General features: G+C 46.0%; 1 pseudogene; it reads right to left on the bottom strand.

The window, feature by feature from the left end:
• Positions 1-3,181: 3,181 nt before the first annotated feature.
• Positions 3,182-3,324, bottom strand: LOC149322548 (U1 spliceosomal RNA; annotated as a pseudogene).
• Positions 3,325-5,693: the final 2,369 nt, after the last annotated feature.

Below are 5,693 nucleotides of genomic sequence, written 5' to 3' on the forward strand. Positions count from 1 at the left end.
GAAAGGCAAGGGACCATGTGATAGACGTTGGAGTTCTTTTGCTTGGATTTCTAGCCCCTCCTTTCACTTTACCTGCACCAAGGAAAGATCATATCCGTGCTCTTCTGCTTCTCTTGTCTGTTTCTCAACCTCTTCTCCTTGGCATCTCACTTTCTTTCTTACAAACTCTTTGCCTTGCTTATCCTTGTTTTGTGACAAATGCCTTTACTTTAAAAATTTAGAAAGATTTAAGAACTGGATGAAGGCAAACATATTAAAGCTTAATCCAGACAAGATAGAGGTGGTAGTTGAAAGACAGATCTGGGAATAGGGATTCAACCTGTATTAGATGGGGTAACACTCCCCCTGAAAACACAAGCTCTCAGTTTTGGGATGCTTCTGAATCCAAGCTCTGAATCTAGAGGCCAAGGTTTGAGTCGTGACCAGGAGTGCTTTTGCACAGTTAAACTGCATCTGTTTTGTTGACGCTATACAACAGACGTGCTTTTCTAACCATCTTCATCGGGAAGAGAACTGAAGCATGGCAACATCATGCAGTAAGGCAGGGAGAAAGCTGCTACTCTATGGCCCTGTTTCCCTTTCTTTTCTTTGAGGAGGGAACAAGCTTGTTTTCTGCTGCTCCAGAGACTAGGACCTTGTTGGTGCTTCTAGACCTCTCAGTGGCATTCGATACAGTAGACCATGATATTCTTCTGGAATGCCTGAGAGAGTTAGGAATTGGAGACACTGCGTTGCAGTGGTTCTGTTCCGCTCCTTTCTCTCGGGCAGGTTCCAGAGGGTGATGCTCGGGGACAGTCGCTCTTCAAAAACAGCTTAATTGCGGTGTCCCTCAAGGCGCCATCCTGTCCCCGATACTATTCAACATCTATATGAAGCCGCTGGGAGAAATCATCCATGGATATGGGGCTGGGTGTTATGCCGATGACACCCAAATATATTTCTCCATGTCCCGGTCATCAGCGACAACGACAGATGGCATCTCTCCCCTCAACCAGTGTCTTCAGGCAGTAATGGATTGGATGAGGGAAAACAAGCTCAAGATCAATCCAGATAAAACGGAGGTACTTACGGTAGGGGCCCCCAAACCAGGTATTGGGCTGCACCCTCCAGTCCTAGAGGGGCTCACGCTCTCCTCAAAGGACTGTGTTCGCAGTCTGGGGGTGCTTCTCGACCCGTCGCTTCAGATGAGGAATCAGGTGAATGCGACGGTCAAGAGCGCCTGTTATCAGCTTTGGCTGATACGCCAGCTGCGCCCTTTCCTGAAACAGGGTGACCTCGAAACTGTAGTACATGCGCTGATAACCTCAAGACTTGATTTTTGCAATGCGCTCTACATGGGGCTACCCTTGTGCCTAGTCCGGAAACTCCAGTTGGTACAGAATATGGCAGCCAGGTTGGTCACAGGAACAGCAAGGAGTGACCACATAACACCAATACTGAAGTCACTCCACTGGCTGCCTATCAGTTTCCGGGCACAGTACAAGGTGTTGGTTATCACCTTTAAAGCCCTACATGGCTTGGGCCCAACCTATCTAAGGGATCGCCTGCTTCTATACAATCCGTCCCGTACCCTCAGGTCTTCTGGGAGGAATTTACTACAACCCTTAAAGACCAGGTTGACGGCGACCTCCCAGAGGACATTTTCTGCAACCGCTCCCAATTTATGAAATGGCCTGCCGGACGAGATCTGTCAAATTAACAATCTAGAGAGCTTTTAAAAAGCCATTAAGACGAGACTTCCCATCCAGTGAACTCTGCCCATGATGATTTTTTTTATTAATTGTTTTTTAATCTTAAACTATTTAATCTTGTTTTAAGGGGGGGTACTGTGTATATATGGTTGTATTTTAACTTAATATTTTAATTTATTTTAATTGGCCTCAGAGGGAGCCATCAGGCAGACCCAGCAACATCTTGGAGTGCCTGAAGGAAGAGGCCCCTCCCTCCTCAACTGTCATCTCGGCCTCAGAGGGAGCCATCAGGCAGACCCAGCAACATCAGGGACTGCCTGAAGGAAGAGGCCCCTCCCTCCTCAACTGTCATCTCGGCCTCAGAGGGAGCCATCAGGCAGACCCAGCAACATCTTGGAGTGCCTGAAGGAAGAGGCCCCTCCCTCCTCAACTGTCATCTCGGCCTCAGAGGGAGCCATCAGGCAGACCCAGCAACATCAGGGACTGCCTGAAGGAAGAGGCCCCTCCCTCCTCAACTGTCATCTCGGCCTCAGAGGGAGCCATCAGGCAGACCAGCAACATCTTGGACTGCCTGAAGGAAGAGGCCCCTCCCTCCTCAACTGTCATCTCGGCCTCAGAGGGAGCGATCAGGCAGACCCAGCAACATCGGGGACTGCCTGAAGGAAGAGGCCCCTCCCTCCTCAACTGTCATCTTGGCCTCAGAGGGAGCGATCAGGCAGACCCAGCAACATCGGGGACTGCCTGAAGGAAGAGGCCCCTCCCTCCTCAATTGTCATCTCGGCCTCAGAGGGAGCCATCAGGCAGACCAGCAACATCTTGGACTGCCTGAAGGATGAGACTTCTCCCTCCTTTAACTGTATTTTTATTGTATTAACGATTTTACTGTACACCGCTATGATCATCGCGGAATAGCGGTCTATAAATAAAACATATTATTAACTTGTACGCCGCTTTGATTGCTTGGCAATTTTATTTATTATTATTATTTATTTAAGACCCGGAGCAATGGATGCAAGCCCCAGGAAAAGAGATTCCACCTTAACATTAGGAGGAACTTCCTGACAGTAAGGGCTGTTCGACAGTGGAACATGCTCCTTCTTCAGAGTGTGGTGGAGTCTCCTTCCTTAGAGGTCTTTAAACAGAGGCTGAATGGACATCTGTTTGGGATGCTTTGATTTAGATTTCCTGCATGGCAGGGGATTGGACTGGATGGCCCTTGAGGTTTCTTCCAACGCTATGATTCTTGTGCAATAAGGCAGATTATGTATAGCATCCTTTAGTACTTTCACCACAAAAGTATTTTGCCATCTACTGCAGGATTGAGGAGTGTGGGGTCCACCAGATGTTTTTGGGATTGCAACTCCACATTACTCCTAGCCAACATAGTCAAATGAATGTGATTATGGGGACTGCAGTCCGACATCTGCAGAATGTCATTTATAATATCTTGGCCAAGAGTTTGTTTGTTTTTTTAATGTGCCATTGGATGTGAAGTTGCTACCACAAATTATGCAATTGAGTTTCCTGCATTTGGGGAAATTGCAGGGGCCAGTACACCCAGGGTGCAATGGATGAGCCTCACCCTGGGAAAACCACCTTCATGATCATGGTATCTTCCCTGCCAGGTAAGTTTAATATGCACTTTGAAGAGAGGACCAGTAGATGCCCCCCTCCAGCAGATGCTATCATGGGAGTTTCTTGGCATCTTTCTTCAGATGGGGTTTGTCATTGCTATCCTCAAGCTGAGAGTGTGTGACTTGCCCAGGACCCCTCAGTGGGTTCTTTATACCCAACAATAACACTTGTTTATTGTGCTTCCTGCAATGGGCTTGTGCAAATGCCTCTGAGATTTCTTAGCTATTAGTGATACCCCACTTTGGCCCCATTCCCACTGGGTGATAAAGAGACAAATCTTGCTGCAAGTCAGACTCGAAGCGGGTTCCCAAGTCGTATTCAAATCACATCCATCGTTCCCATTACAAAAGGAAGGAAACGGACTCGGTTTTTCTTGACCCATGTTCTCATTCCCACTGATATTTCTCCGTTGTATTTTGACACTGACTTTTTTGTTCCCTGTTCCTATTGCCTGTCTGGAACCGTTTTTTTTCTTTTTAAGCTGTAAATCAAGCGCTTAGGGGATTAGATGTCACAGTGACATCAGTTGCTTCAATGCATCTTGACGCGAGCTATTTTTGTTCCCCGTTCCCATTTGCTTTTCAAACCTGTTTTTCTGTTTGTTTTTTTTTTTGTTGTTTTTTTGCAGTCAATGGATTGCTGAAGCGCCTGAGCACTTGGGTGGCTAGGTGCCGTTGTGATTGCCGCCCAGATGGTGGAGCGCTGAGGCACTTAGGCACTCAGTAAAAACAGAAAAAGGAAAAAGAAGAAATAATAGTTATAAAAAGGGTGTGCAGTGGGTCTCCTCACACATCGATCTATGTGGAGCGGGGGGGGGGGTTGGCAGGGGGGTGTCATGCGCTTACTGCGTTTAGAGGCCAATAGAGCAATTTGCAGTGATCGGACACCCGACAGCGCCTAGGCGATCGAAAGCTTAATTTTTAAAAAAAAAATAAATTTATAGGTTTTTGTGGGTTTTTCAGGCTATGTGGCCATGTTCTAGCAGAGTTTCTTTCTGATGTTTCGCCAGCATCTGTGGCTGGCATCTCATTTCTCTGAAGAAACTCTGCTAGAACATGGCCACATAGCCTGAAAAACCCACAAAAAACTATAGATGCCGGCCATGAAAGCCTTCGACTTTACAAAAATAAATTTGTCTACACATGCGATCGCCTTGCCCTGCTTCCCACTCCACCGGGGGAAAGCCTACGCGAATGGGAGGAAACGGCGCCAAGAATGCAGGAAAGAGAGCAAAGCTGGTGCCACCTTCGGGTCAGCCCCTTGAACATTGCTCCTCCCCCAATTCGGACACCCGCCGTTTCCATTAGTTTGTCCCGGATCCAACATGGCAGCTGCTATATATATATATATATATATATATATATATATATATATATATGCTGGAAAAGTGCAGTCGGGATAACCCGGGTTATGCACCACTGATTCTGGTTTTTGCTGGAGAAATTGATCAAAGTTGGATCAAACGCGAATTCAAATGGGAACTATTTTCCTTAAACAAGGATCGAACGCGGGTTCAAATGGGACAATGTCCCTATAATTTGATTCTTGATTCGCTTTATAGCCCAGTGGGAATGGGGCCTTAGAGTTCTATTTAATATGGATAAAAGCTGTATCAGCCTCATGGGGCACAGTGGGATCTAACACACATAACCCTGGGATATAATTTAATAACTTTTAAAACTTCCTTTTAACAACTTGATTACATTTCTGTTTACATATCATGATGTCTAAAACTATTCAGGCTGAGAATGGAATTCAGATCTTTTTTTCCATCATAGTGGAAGAAGACATCACAAAGAAATTGTGTTGAGCTTGAAACTGACTTCTCAGTTGTTTTGCCATGTCTGGAATTGAGATGAAATTCATTTAGTAGAATTCATTTCATTTACATTACAGTTGTAGTTTCCTAGGTGTGGGTACATTACAGTTGTAGCTTCCTAGGTGTGGGTTGGGAATGGCAACTGGCCCTCCATTTGGTTTCCTATTTGTGTGCTTCTAGGAGGTGATGTGTCTTTTTTTGTTTGTTTACAATCAGGCGGGTTCACATTTGAACTGACTAGACCTCACTGCTGTCGCAAACACTGAAAACCCATCTTGCCCCAATGAACACTTCAAGGAAGGCTTCCTGCTGTTGCTATTTTAATGAGGAACCCTCTGTTTAAAAGGATTAGCATGAAGCCTTCGGACATTGGAATCTGCAATTGTTTCCTCTCCTAGTTACTCAGTCCCTTCCAAATTGGTCATGACTAAGAGAAATCTGACCTCTATCAGGGCTTCAATCTCTCAGAAGGATTCAAGCTCTAAATCCACTTCCAAAAGGAGACATGCTGACGAAAGGGAGGCCTCTCCTCAGGCTAAGAAGCCTCA

This window comes from Sceloporus occidentalis, unplaced genomic scaffold, assembly GCF_023333645.1.
Source record: "Sceloporus occidentalis isolate IW3139 unplaced genomic scaffold, rSceOcc1.0.p SCAF_1, whole genome shotgun sequence".
Classification (NCBI taxonomy): Eukaryota; Metazoa; Chordata; class Lepidosauria; order Squamata; family Phrynosomatidae; genus Sceloporus; species Sceloporus occidentalis.